This window comes from Vidua chalybeata, chromosome Z (genome assembly GCF_026979565.1).
Source record: "Vidua chalybeata isolate OUT-0048 chromosome Z, bVidCha1 merged haplotype, whole genome shotgun sequence".
In the NCBI taxonomy this organism is placed as follows: domain Eukaryota; kingdom Metazoa; phylum Chordata; class Aves; order Passeriformes; family Viduidae; genus Vidua; species Vidua chalybeata.
The window spans coordinates 10,417,600-10,432,175 of NC_071570.1; the positions used below are offsets into that span (position 1 = coordinate 10,417,600).

Below are 14,576 nucleotides of genomic sequence, written 5' to 3' on the forward strand. Positions count from 1 at the left end.
TGCATTTGCTTTGTTGTCCTACTTGTAAAGACTATGAAAAGGATATTTCTGAAGCACTAGGTGGCTTTTTCTTAATACTGCCCTTAAGGCTTATGCACACTGGTGGAGTCCTCATTCTAAAAATAACAGAACTGAATTTACATAAACTTTTGTTCTGCCACTTAGGTCAGGATCATTTCTTGCTGCAATAGTTTATACTATGGGTTTCAAGTCTTTCCTTCAATTAGATTCTGTTGCTTTGAAAGCTTAACATCTTTTATTTGTGCAGCTTTGAGACCTATCAAGAACCCCTTCAAGGCAGTCAGTTTGTGAAGCAAACACAGAGCAACTGAACTTTACAAAAGCAATCATTTTCTGTTAGCTCATCTTTCTTCTGTTTTTTAACTGAATCTGATGAAATCGAAGCTGATTTCATCATATACTCAGGCCTGGTTCCCCATAGCTAGGAAATTGTGCTTAATTGCTATTCAAGGCCAAAAGTACACACTTGAGCCCAAACTTTTATATCGTTACCACCTGTTTATTTAGAAATAACTATATTAAAACCTGAGTTTCATTCATACCTCCAGAATAGTTTCTGAGCTTAAAGAAATACACACATATTTTTTAGCTTGTCTAGTGTAAGTAAAAATTTGTATTCTTATATTTTTATCTACCATCTTAAGTCTTAGAGAAATACAATTTATAAGTGTTCCAAAGAGTTAAACAAATTACTTTTGGTTAGGTTTTAATTTATTACACTTTATTCAGATATACACCAAAGTGGAGAAGAAAGAGTTCAAAGAGTCTACTCATATGTAGGACATCTCACTTCCTCATATCTCTCTTTCTTTTCTTCATTCTTTCTTCTCATTTGGAGGGAAAAATTGCTTCTATTTTGTAGACTGAGAATAAAGACCTTCTTCCAGCAGTACCAAGTATTTGTTATTATCTCAGATATTAGGTTGGAGGACTATCCCTTTTTAATTATACACAGCTATAGAGTGGACATATATGTGTTTGCACACAATTAGAAGAGTCCTTTATCTGCTTTTATACTGACCCTATTTTAGAGATGGGCTACAACTCTTAAAAACTTGAGTAAGAAGAGTAGTTCATCCCTGGATATATTTATCTGGACTTGAGGTCTCCATGTGGACATGTAGACATTGCTACTACAGACTTGTAGTAATAGATACTAAATATACTAAAAATACTACTACAGACTTGTAGTAGTAGACTTTTTTCCCAGAAACTGATTAAGTGATACAGCCAAATCTTGCTCACAGTGAGAGAGTTGGGTACGGATCTTTGGTATACATTTCCAGACTAAGCTTGAAGGTTCACTTTTCTAGTATACAGTTCTCCATTCACCTAGGTTAGGTGTGTTAGAAGCATTTTTAAATCCTATTGGCAAACAAAATTTGGGAGAAACCTTACAATTTTAGAAATGTGTGAGATACATCTTTAAACAAATTAATACAATAGCTCAGATCTTTAAGCTAAATTCTTTGTCAGGTAGTCTTGGAAACACTGTTGGAAAACTTGGAAGTCTCTGTGTTTTTTCTGCTACTGTTGTTAGTTTGTGTCCTTCCTAACAAGCAGCTCAAAAACTGTTCAGGCCTCAATGGAGAAGTAAGATCTTGGAGGCTAAAGTCACTAGCAGGGCACCTAGTGAGCCTGATGTTCCTTACCCAAGACTGCAGAATGATTCCTCTTTTGAGACTGCATTTTTTCCTGTTTTTCTTTTGCATTCTTTGTAGCATCTGTGTCTGCCTTGGAATCAGGCTGAGTGAAATATTCTGTATAAAGAAATGTTCATCATAACTTGAAATATGTTTCCTCTTAAGCCTTAGTTGATAAGGACATGGTGTTTAGAAAGTGATATAATAAGGTGTTTTTCTTAGCAATGTTACTGTTGCTAAAAATTACTTAAAATGTTTTATTTTTGTAATGGAGATATTGTACTCAAATTCTTCCTGCTACCTTTTTTTCTTTTAAACCTTAGAAGCTTCCTCCTGTGAAAACCTGTGCAAGGTAAGATTGTTTCCTTCTTGCTCCTCTATCATGCTTTCTAGACTGCTTTGATATTTTTGCACACCATTTTCTTCAACTATGTGAATGCCAACCCTTACAGGTTAGCATTCATATACTTGGACACAGGACTCAGAGACTGAAGAATGTTTCTTCAATAACTGTATTTCTGAATATGGATGTGGTTACATTTTTCTTTCAATTTTCTAGAGAGTATTAACACTATACTGGTCTTGTTTCTTTGGTTACTATTAAGACTTGATGAGCTTTATTTGATTAAATTTTGGTATTAGAAAATTGAGAGGTCTTACCATTCTAAGCACATTCACACACCACTTGAGATATTATTCTCTCAGGCAGTGTTTTCAAATCACAAAGGTTAGGATAAGATTCACATTGATTTTGAAAGTCTTTGTTAATGTTTGACCATAAAGCGTTACAAATGGGAAATGTAACCAATATGAAAAATATTCTGAATGAGTATTTTGAATTGATATTTTTACAGACATATTTGCACAATGAATATAAGCGTCTTATGTGGTACAGTGCAATGTAAGGGTACTTCAGATCACATTTTTGGAAAATGCCAATTCTATGCATCTTTCAGTCATCTGCCCATGAAATCATGTCTGAACTTTACAAGAATAAGAAAATTAATCCCTGTAATAAAAGCTGTACTTTTCCAAGACTGCTGTTCAGTCACATACTTTTATGGATATCTCCTCGCCATGGAAGTTTATATCTTAACTGTCTTAAACATGAATGCAAGTAAATACACTTACTAGCTCCTTAAATTTTACTCCTTTCTTTTATTTGAATCTATGCAGTTTTGTGATATTGTTTATACTGGATTCTCCTCTTCTAAGATAAAAGGTTTGGTCATCCAGGCTTTTGCAGTAACCTGAATTCTGCCACTGGCCTTTATTCTAGATCATTCTGGGTTGCTGGCTGACATTTTTGGTAGACTTTTGGGATCTCATTTCCTTCAGTGAACAGGAGAATTTCCAGTTTTATGCTTAGAAGAAAAGGAAACGTAGGTAAGCTGCTTTACATGCATTGTTCCCTAAACTGCCTTTCTTACTGCAGTATTTTTTTTCTTTGGTTGGCTGTTTTTAGTTGGTTGGTTGGTTGGTAAAGGTTTGTTTGTTTTTTGTTTGGGATTTTATTTGTTTATTTAGTTGGCTTGATTTGTATTTTGTTGGGTTTTTTTAAAATTTTTGTTTGTTTGTATTATTCCATTTTCCTGTTTGTCTGGAATATTAGTATAAATGGAAAGGATGCTTCTTTCCCTACAAAAATGTGTTTTTTTAAAAAAAAGGTCTTATTAAGAACACATTAATTTTAGGAAGAGGAGGTTACTCGTAGTACACTATAAATCAAACTTTATTATTTATTGTAGTGTCATAGGTGTTCAGTAATAATAAATTATATAAGAGGTAAGATATTAGTAAGAATTCTGTGTATGTGAATAATTTAGTGGTTCTGTTTAGACAGTGAGAACAGATCATGAAACCTCCCAGGCTTCCAATAAGCTTAACAAATATAAACAATGAATTAATTTTAGGTCAGGGATATAACTTTGAAATACCAAAGCAAGTAGAGTTTAATTTAAAAAGATATTCATGAAAGGTAGTTCACATAAATTGTGTTTGGACATAAAAGGAGCTTTCAATACAAGACTGAAATTCTTGACGAACATGACCACTCTCAGCTATTTTTAAAATTTGTAACTGTTTCCAAAATTAACTGTTTGAGGATTTCTTGAAGAGTAGAAGTGACATACAAACTTTTGTCCAGCTGAAAAAGATGAATGCAGTGGTTTAGTTGTCTATATAGGTCTTTTTATATTTAATTCTGCCAATGCAATTATACTAATACTAAACCATTAAAGCACCATTGGTGCAATAACAAATTATACAGTCTGTGTGAAGACTCATTCTTGATTTTTGTTTGGTTTTGTTTTGGTTTTTTTTTGTTTTAATAATTTCCATAAATTAAATTGGAACTTGAGAGTAAGTGTAGGTTATGTGGCTATACAAGTTTGTGCAGCTATATACTTAGTGGCTCCAACTCATATTCTGTGCTATAGCACTGTAAGTTGTGTAGTCATGTATGCAATCAACTTAGTGCCACCTTGAGTAACTATAAACCATGCTATTGTCCAGAGAAGTTATGTGACATAGAAGTTCCAAAAATGTTTCAAAGCTATCTGACTGTTTGCTCATATGTCCCAGTCATGTCTCCTCTAGGCCTGAGAGTATGGATTGTACTATTTATCTGTCAGCAGCAAATAATCTTCAAAAGACTTTAAATTTAGACTTAGAGATTGCTTTCTACTCAGGATCTGATTAGAAACCTTTCATTTGTGCTACTTCTAAATGGCTGTAAATTACAGAGCTATACCAAGGGATAATGCAATACTTCAGTAAGCAGTGACTCCTTTTCCCTTGTCATATTTAGTTAAATTGTGAATGCTTGTTTTCACCATATCATAATGCTTTACTATGTGGCAGAAAATCTGCACTAATCATCAACAGTATATGGTGGTTAGAGTACTCTGATCCATGTGGCATATTTGCTGTATATCTGTGAATAACACTGAAAGTTGTAACAGTGACCAAAACCAAGAATTATGTAAGTTTTCAGTGCTGGAATGGAATATATGAAACACTTAACTGCTCTCTGCAGTCTAATTGCTAAACAAGTTTCTTGGAGATCCCAAATCTTCCAAAGTGAGCATTTGGCTAATTGTGTTTGAGTGTGAGCATACATGTGAAGTACAGAGAAGGTAACACTAGATGATTAGACTGATAGCCACTTTTGAACTGCAGATTGAGTCATTCATCAGTGTTGTTTTTAGTTGCATTAGTGTTGTCTTGAAACGCTTTTTGTATAATTTTCTGTATCCTCCTGATAGTTCTTCTCTTACATAGAAAAAAAAAAGTAAAGATTTCTCTTAAGGCATCAGATAGTCTTAGCATCTAGCTAATAGCATCTGGCTAATATTCTGTAATTTTCACTCTTGCTCTTGATCCTGTTTTTACTCCATCTTTTATTATTTCAGTCCAATTCCAGTATTTGTCCCTTCCAATTAGGTGTAACTTGCTCAACTACACTGATGGAGAAAACAGCAGTCATGTCTTAGAAGGCATTTTAGACCATGAAAGAACGGCCTCCAGACTATTGTGCATGATCCACAGTGTTGCTACAGACAGTGTAATACTCCCTGCCACTGAAGAGGTACCTGGGCGTTCCCACCTGAACCTGAACCCATTATGTCATGTATGCTTCCCCCACCCTCCACAAATCAAGACTGCAACCATCATTTTGACCAATGCACCTCTAAATTTCGACAATCAAGCCTTTTTTCTGGATTTACGGGTGGAAATACCATTCTTCTTCACTATATACTGTTATACTTTATTTATCTTTTTTTCTTTCTTTCCCTATCATCACTATTTTCTTAAGTGATATCTTTATACTTTTATAAGTACATAACTTTGATAATAAACCAAATGGCTACATTCCTCCTTTCCATTGCAACCAAATTGTTCTGAAATAAACCTGCCACATAGATGTAAATATAAGCCCTGATCATTTAGTGTCATTTAACTCTAGTCTAAGGGATGCATTAACATCCAAGGGATGTATTAAGTCCAAGGGATATATTAAAAAGGGATGTTGAAAATATATGCACAGATTTCTTAATTTTGCTAATCAGTATTTAATAGAATTTTATTCTAATGCTTTCCTTGAGAATTTTGTTATCATTTTTTTCATATCTGGATCAATTTCAGAGTTTAGTCTTTTGAAACAGACCTTTATCTTTTTACTACAGGTTATTTAACTAGTGTGTTTTATCATCTGCTACATTCTTAATGTGCTCTCATACTCCTCTATACTAATGCATTGATAATTCAGTACTTAGAAAAAATGTCTTGTTTATGCAGTTGTATATAATTTAGATATTTATGACCCTTATGCCTTACATGAATTTCACTATAATCTGCTAGATTTTGGAGTAGTTTGTATGTAAGTATGGCATAAATAAATTAGGAGTAAAAGATTATAAGTAATAGAACAGCACAGTAAAAACTAGGGATCATTAGGGATGATAACCAAAGCATGTGCAGGACTTGCTACCAAAGATTCCATCTCCTCAAGAGCAAGAGTAGTCTTGCTCTTTTTACTCTTTTTCACAGAAAGGGGAGGGTGAGTGTTTTTAGCCATAGGAGCCTGTAGCCTGGTGCATGAGCCACTCTGGGGAAACAAGGGAAAACTTACTTTCTCACCTTTTGAGAAATCTGTCTGTGTGAAAAAAAATTCTTATTTTTGCACCTTGAAAAGGAACTTCATTTAGAGGTCTGATCAATTGCCCTGAACACTGAGGAGAATCTCTGTTATATGTATCAATTCACAGGAGAGATCTCCATGCATTTAAATAGCCTCCATGCATTTTAAAGGTCCTCAAGGAAACTCTGGTTCAACTTTGCCCTCAAAGTTTCCTATTAATCAGGTTTATTATATATTGAACACCTACACCATGCAACACCCCTTCAAAAAATTAATATCTTCATATTTAAATTTGAACTTCCTATTTTCCAATTTAAGTTATTTAAATCAAAATACCATGACTGGTTTCCTCTGCCTATGCTACATATCAAAATACATGATGAGAATTTTTTTTAAAGTGTGGGTTAAAGATTATTGTTAATTATAATAAACAGTACTTATTAGCTTGATAATAATATTAGAAATAATAATTACTATTTTGTTATTGATAATTTTAAAAGTGATGGACTTTTCAAAGTCACAAATAATTCTGGAGAAAGGATAAGGTGAGGAGAATTGCCACTTTACAGTTTCTTACATTATGCCAGTTGATGAAATAAGAAAAAAAAATTAACATCAATTTAAATTTTTAAGCATGAATTGAAAATGAATATATTGAAAATATTGAATCAAAATTTGTTTGGTAGAGAATTTAACACATAAAAGCCAATTTGGGAAAGTTTTATTGCTGCTATACAACTGTCATGGTTTTGCACGGAAGACATTTAGGGAAGTGATGCAAAGCTTCCAGCCACTGCAAAGCTGGACACGCCTCTGTGAAAAACAAATGTTAAAGGTGAAAGAAACCCTGGAACTTTCTCTTCTGGCTGGCAAAACAGCTGACACAGCCAGCCTGGCCCCTGTGTCGGCCAGGCCGGGCTGGGCGGCCCTGCCGAGGGGACTGGGCCCCCATCCCCGGGGTTCCCACTGGCCCCCATTGTCCCTCTTCTGGCCGGGCCCGGCCGCAGCAGCTGCCTGGCAGAAAGGAGAGGGAGGCTGCGACGCCCTGGCTGGAGAAGGGCTGGCCACAGCTGTTAAGATCTTGCCACCAGGCTCCATCCCCACAGTTCAGCTGAGACCAGATATGGTGGACTACAGCTGGCCTGTAGGCCTCACAGTATAAATAATTACAAATTTATAGTGGAAATATGACGGGGCTCCCCCCCAGATTAGGGTGACCCCAGGAGGTGGTTAAGTCTCTCCTCCAACCCAGGCCTTCAAAGGAAGACTCAGTAGTCTTCAGTCATCTGGTCTCAAGGTAGTTTTATTGCATGTTATCTCAAGGCACACACACTTCCTGACATTCTCTCTGACTCCTTCTTCCTCTGTGTCTCTCTCTGTCTCTCTCTGTCTCTCTCTCTCTCTCTCTGTCTCTCTCTCTGTCTCTCTCCGTCTCTCCTGCCCAAGGGCTGGTGCCATCTTTTATATCACACATTTCATATTAAATGTTTATAGTTTTTCCCCAATGCCTATCACCTATATTGACTTTCTACTCTAAACCAATCTGTGAGTGCCAACATCACCAAGTACATGGAGGATAGGAAGGAGAAAGAAGGACAGGGCACGCCCAAATCCCTCCATCTTAGAACATCTGACCCACATGTACAAAACTCAGACCCCTCTGTACAAGGCCTAAAACCCCCCTGTACAGCACTCAAAAATTCTTCCTTTCACTTTGTGACTACTTCGACTATAATATCTAAACTTTTGTGATTTCTTGTTCTTCCTGCAAGGTTGGTAAATTGTTCCATAGATCAAATTCAAAACCACAGGGGTTTCCATAGATCAAATTCAAAACCACAGGCAGAAATGCCTGCCAGGGTCTCAGATGCTTCTGACCTGGACCCGGAACATCCAAGAGTACCTGAGGGACACCTTGGGTTCCGATAGAAATAGATGATCAATTACATAATAACCTTACTTACATAATTCTTCCAGTAAGAGCAGGCCCAGGCCATTGGGGATTCGGGCTCCTATTGGCTGGCTGACCAGGAAGTAACTGGCTCAGCCAATGAGGACTAACCCCGCGGGCTTCATAGGTATATAAGGAAGCAAGATCTCAATCAAGGGAGCTGTTGCTGCATGAACTCAGTGTGTCCTGGCACTGGTCTGTCTCTGAAAGTGTGGCAATTGGTGGACCCTGACGTGATTGCAACAGCTACTGTTGATAGAGCGGGGAGACAGATGGGGCAACCAGGAAGAGTTGCCCACAGCCTTTGAGATGCCTGCAGCTTCGAGCTGCAAAGAGTGGTGCTCACAGCACTGTGAGGCAAGCAGGAAGACTTGCCCACAGCCTTCGAGATGCAAAGACAGGTGTATGGAGTCATGATTGGTCTGGACCCCCTTTTATTCTTTCTTTTACTCTTTTAAATACAAAAGCAGTGTCTGTCATACTCTACAGCTGCCTTGCAGACTAGATGACAGACACACCCTTGTGTAAAAACCTCGACCTAGGCCTTGAATGAGGCCTTCAACTCAATTCAACAGGCCCAGCCGCTTTTTAGTTGGTGATGTATCCCATATATTCTTGAATTTGTAACATTCACTCTAGGGAGCTGTCAGATGAGACCACTAGCAATACACGTTATCAATATGACATGCTGCAGGCTTGTAGCTTAACAGTTACAAACTTACAATTTTAACAATAGGAAACAGCTCAACAGTTACAAATGTACAACTTTAAAAAGAAGAAACAGCTCAATGGTTACAAATTTACCACTTAACTTTAAGAATAGGAAACAACTCAATGGTTACAAATTTACAACCTAACTCTAAAAATAAGAAACAGCTTAATTTGAAAACAGGAAACATTTACATTCTCATAACTGTGGGAAAAACAACCAACAAGAAAAATAATCTTAGTTCAGGTCTGCTATCTATATTCTTAAATAAATAAAATCCTTCGTCTTCATTTCTTTAAATATATAAAATCCTTTTAATAGTGTCACCTGTTTTAGGGTGTGCACAGCACTAGGTGTTCCCCCTTTTCTGTTTAAAAAATATATTTTTAAGTGCTATGTAGGAGATACTAATGGTGTAACACACCCTATAGCTGTAAGAATTGTATTTAGTGAGGTATACAACTGCTTCTGAAAGTGCTGTTTACAAGACTTATTCAAAATTTTTTGAAGGAAATATGTCTTAGTTAGGTTTCATAGGCCACATCTTGGCACATGAGCAAAATTTACACATTTTTGTGTTTGTAATGTCTTTAAAATATTTGATTCTTGAACTATTTGAGAAAAGTTACGAGTGAGTTGTCATTCTAAGGGTCCTATTGAGGGCCCAAGGTGAATTTTTCTTTGAAGGATTATGAATAATCATGAAACTGAAAATGACAAAGTGTTATGTTGCTGTTATTTAGAGTTATCACAAGGCATGTCCAGTTAGATATAAGGTGATAAAGTCTAGGTAAATATCATCATGAATATTGTTTGAGAATAATGTATGTGAGGCTTTCTTTCACAAGCATATTGAACAGGTTAACTTTTGGTGTTTTCTTAATAACCCTATAAGCTTTAGAACTGTATTTGTAGCTTTGGCTGGTTTGTCATAAATTTGTCTAACAGCTTTTATCCTTAAATAATATGTCTGCACAATTCTGGATAACTGAGAACAAAACTTAATTTTAGGCACAGGGGGACCTGCCAGGGTCAAAAGGGAAGTTCTGCGCTGTGCTGGCTCAGCAATGGCAGAGGTGTCTTCTCTGGTGTACACTGTGTTCTTAGGTGGTGTGTAATCTAGGGAAAACTCTAGGTCTGGCAGCGTTGGAATGATTGGGACAGCAGCACCGCTTCCATGTATGATATCTCTGGGAACTCCTGGTGACACATTTCTTGGGCCCACCCCATGTTGTGGTGATGGGCAGGTACACCCCCACCCCTTGGAGGCTGGGCAGAAAATGCAGGCATGCCTCGCGGAAGAGGACTTGAGGGTGTGGTCTTGGAGCTGGTCCAATTGGTCTCGGGAGGAAGCAGTTCTGGTGCGCTCAGGGTGTCTCTGCCCTCTGGGTCAGTGGCAGTGCGCCCTGTTGACAACGCGCGCTGGTCTTGGGCGGACACGGACGTTTCTGCCAGCACAGCAGAACAAGGGGCAGTAGAGCGCAGAGCGGGAGGGCAGATGGTTATTTCATAGGTCTCGGCAGCCACAGCAGGGCATGGAGGGGCTTTAGAGTGCCCATTTAACACAGCATGACCGCTTGGGGCGATTCCACTGATGGCCGTGGGGACAGGGCGATCCACTGACAGATCCTGGCCCCGGAGGATGTCAGGGAGCTCTCCAGGTAGGTCACCCTCACCTGGGGAGGCTCCATGGCTCCACCCATAGGCCTCCCAGTGTGTTGTACTTTCTGCACCAATCCTTTTCCTTCTCTCACCTGGCACAGTGTCTGCCTGCCCCGCTGCCTCCCTTGGTGCCCTGCTTTTGCTGTTCACCTCAGCGGATGGTGCCAGCTGTGATCCCCCTGCCATCCTCACCACCTGCTTGCTCTACAACTGTTTTATCATGTTCATGATGAGTCTCCAAAGTTTGATAATAGAAATGGCAGAGTCATCTCCTGTAGAGACAGCTGTGAGTATATCTAGGCCAGCCCAATCCCAAGTTTTTAAATCTAGGGCGACCCCTTCTGACACGTCCAGTCCGTGGCTCTCACACCACATTATTAGGGCTAATAAAGCCCATTCCTCATATTTTTCAAATCTATTCTTTAGAATGGGAGTCCATACCTTCAGGAGGGGGTCCTCCGATGTTGAAGCCCCATGCTCCCATGCTGGAAGTGTCTTTCACTTACAAAAAAAAAAAAAACAAAAAAAAACAGGGTCTGGACCAATCACGGCTCTATACACTGTTCTTTGCAGCTCAAAGGCTGCAGGCAACTCTTCCTGGTTGCCCCATCTGTCTCCCCGCTCTATCAACAGTAGCTGTTGCAATCACGTCAGGGTCCACCAATTGCCACACTTTCAGAGACAGACCAGTGCCAGGACACACTGAGTTCATGCAGCAACAGCTCCCTTGATTGAGATCTTGCTTCCTTATATACCTATGAAGCCCACGGGGTTAGTCCTCATTGGCTGAGCCAGTTACTTCCTGGTCAGCCAGCCAATAGGAGCCCGAATCCCCAATGGCCTGGGCCTGCTCTTACTGGAAGAATTATGTAAGTAAGGTTATTATGTAATTGATCATATATTTCCACTATAAATTTGTAATTATTTATACTTTGAGGCCTACAGGCCAGCTGTAGTCCACCACAACCAGTGCCCCTGCAGCCCATGCAGAGTGGCCCTGAGGCTGGAACGGAATGCAGAGAAAACCAAAGACCAGCCATGCAGCCGATCCTGACACAGCCCAGCCGCAGCTCCCACCACGGGTCAGGTGACCAATGGCAGGCCCCAGATGTGATGTTAACCCTTTCAGTGCTTCAATCCTCCCTCGAGTGAGAGAAAGGAACAAGATGCAAACATGTAAGGGAACAACATGAAGACATCATGGTCAGTGAAGAAGAAGTTAAGTCCCAGATGGGGGGGATGAGGAGATGCCTTGATCTTCCAGCTGAAATCCTGTTATAAGCTATAGAGAAAAGACTTTTTATCCCTATATCATATGAAACTATGGGGAGATGAAGAGTTCAAACTGATATCGAGCAAAGGCCTCCATGCTAAAGTAAGCAGATGTTAAAGTAGCTGTGATCCCATGAGAAGTTTGAGCGGAGAAAGAGAGAAGGATGCCTTCTCCTGTGGCCCTAAGAAGAGAAGAAAAAGACCTCTGTTCTCAGGGATAAAGATGATTTTAGATATAGATAATGAGAATTGAACAGTTCATCTTTAAAACAATACCTCATAAGTCAACATGGCCCATCAACAGCTGTGGGAAGGCTTGTGGAAAATGGGAGGGGCTTCACAATTGCAGGTTTCCCCAGGCAGCTTTTACTTGTGAGGAAATTGAGAACCACGGGAGAGCTGTTTTTTCTTCTTGTGGAGAAGTCTCCTTAACATTAACAAGAGGGACTTGTCTCCCTAAGTGAACTGAAGAAAGACTATTTTAGAGGTGGTAAACTGACTGGAAATTTTAGGTTTTATTTCTTTACATTGTCAGTGGAAAAGAAAAGGTTGTGGGGGGAGGAGGAGCAGTATTTTGAATGGTTTGTTTTGATTCTTGCTATTTTTTTTTTTAGTTACTGTTAATACAGTTTTCTTTATACCCTTTTAAAGTTTTGATACTCCTTTGCCTTTCTCCTAATCCTGTCTCACAGCAGGAAGTGAGTACACTGGTGATTGGCCCGCACTGAACCCACCACACTAGTTGGCGCATTGGTCAGGAAATCTAAAAATTGGTGAAATCTCTAATTGGTGAACCAAAACCACTACAACTACAAAATGTATCCTACTGTGAAACTGATTGTATGAACAAAGTGGATGTAAATAAATGCTATTCGTTCACTGTCACAGTTAACTATTCATATACTATAAATTAAATGGCCAGGTTAATATAAATGAAATCAAATAATAATTTTTGCATTTTAGAAAAAATATTATTTTCTAAAACTACACTTTGTAAACACTCGCATCATTTCCTAGTCAGTCAGTAATTGCACTCAGGATAAAGGTCTAAAATTATGTTCTGATATTCGCATGTGCAGCTACCTTGGTTGCAAATGGCATCTACACTATCAATGATGAGGGTGAAAAAACCCACACCATATGCAATGCATCAGAAGCAGAGCTCAGATTATAGACACTATGGCCACTGATATAACCAATATTTTTCTACTTCCTACTGAAATAGTGTATTCCTGTGTGTCTCATAGTAACCTCGCAGCTGGAACATGATGCAAGGCATGGTTTTCCAAAGGTTGCTTTAAAAATTAGCCAGCAAGTTGCAATAATATCTAGTAAACAGACAAATCTAACAGTAAGTCTAAATATATGCAATAAAATTAATAAATTAAGTTTGGCCATTGCAAATGGAGATGCTTCAGTATAATACTTCCCCTTTAATTAGCATAACTTTCTGTGCTGCAACATGTTTTGGAACTTTTTTCCCTCTTTTTTCCTCTTGATACATTTCTTGTTGCTAATGTAAAATTTTTTTTCTTTTTTAGGTGGCAGATGGAAGAGGGCCACTTGATGTGGAGAAGGCAATGTGTGCTTCTTCTATGCAGAAACTGTTACATTAAATCACAGAATGTTATCTGCTACTGTTCTAAAGTAGGAGTTACATATTCCATTTTTGCATAGCACTTGTAATATTAAGAAGCAAATATTGATTGCTGGAGCAGTTTTGAAAATGAACACTTGAAAAGAAGTGTACTGAAAAGATTTAGTGATTAGGCTGACATTCACCATCCCTTCCATGGTAAAGGAAGGAGGAAACTTGTTTATGTTACAAGTTCCTTGTCTCCCTTCCAAGAAGAAATAATTCAACCATAAAATGAGTAAATTCTCCACTAGGGAAATCCCAAAGCTTTCCAGATATGTTATGAACAGTGATGAGTGGATTTGGGGAAGCAGCCAGTCAGCTAACCAACTAAAAGGCCACAAGCCCATGACAAAGCGTTGATTGACACTTCAGAAGCAAGCAAGAAAATTATTTATCTTTCATATGAATAATAAAAGTTTAGGACTCCTAAGTCAGGATGATAATAGACTGGAGAGGAGGGGGAGCTAATATAAATAAAATGCTGTGATGTCTTTGCCAAAGTAGAGTAAATCCTGGGGAGAGACCAATTAATTAATGTCACTCTGAATAATGATTTGTGGTGGTATCTGTAACAGAAGATCCCTCAGACACTGCAAGCTGTTGCCTTAGAAATTGAGCCTCTCTAATTAAGTAGATGGCATACAGGGTGGATCCTTCAAGATGGTACACCGTCTGGTCTGATTAATATACAAAACAAGCATCAACAGTGATGAGGCTAGCAAAGATAAATGGAAATGAAAGCCTTAGGAACAACAGTGCAGGGACCTGGGGTAGCAGATCAGTACAGAAAAACTCCTGAAGATAAATTAGAATCAAATGATCTACTTAAAACATATGGAAAATGGCAATTTAAACTGCACCACATTGCAAGGGTGGTCAGTGCATAATTTTGAAGACTAAAGAAAGGCAGGGATTAAACAATTTACCAATAGAAGATTAAGTGCCAAAACCTCAGATACAAGGAAGAAAATCACCAGTTTTTGAATAATTATGTAATATATAATTTTGAAAAAGCAAGGGCCAGTACTTCATGTTCA

At 38.4% G+C, this 14,576-nt stretch overlaps 1 long non-coding RNA gene across 1 annotated transcript; it reads left to right on the forward strand.

Annotated features, from left to right (window-relative positions):
• Positions 1–11,148: 11,148 nt before the first annotated feature.
• LOC128781966 (uncharacterized) lies at positions 11,149–13,547 on the forward strand. The gene is made up of 2 exons (XR_008428591.1): positions 11,149–11,497; positions 13,442–13,547. It is a non-coding gene; the product is annotated as an uncharacterized LOC128781966 (long non-coding RNA).
• The last annotated feature ends 1,029 nt before the right edge of the window (positions 13,548–14,576 follow it).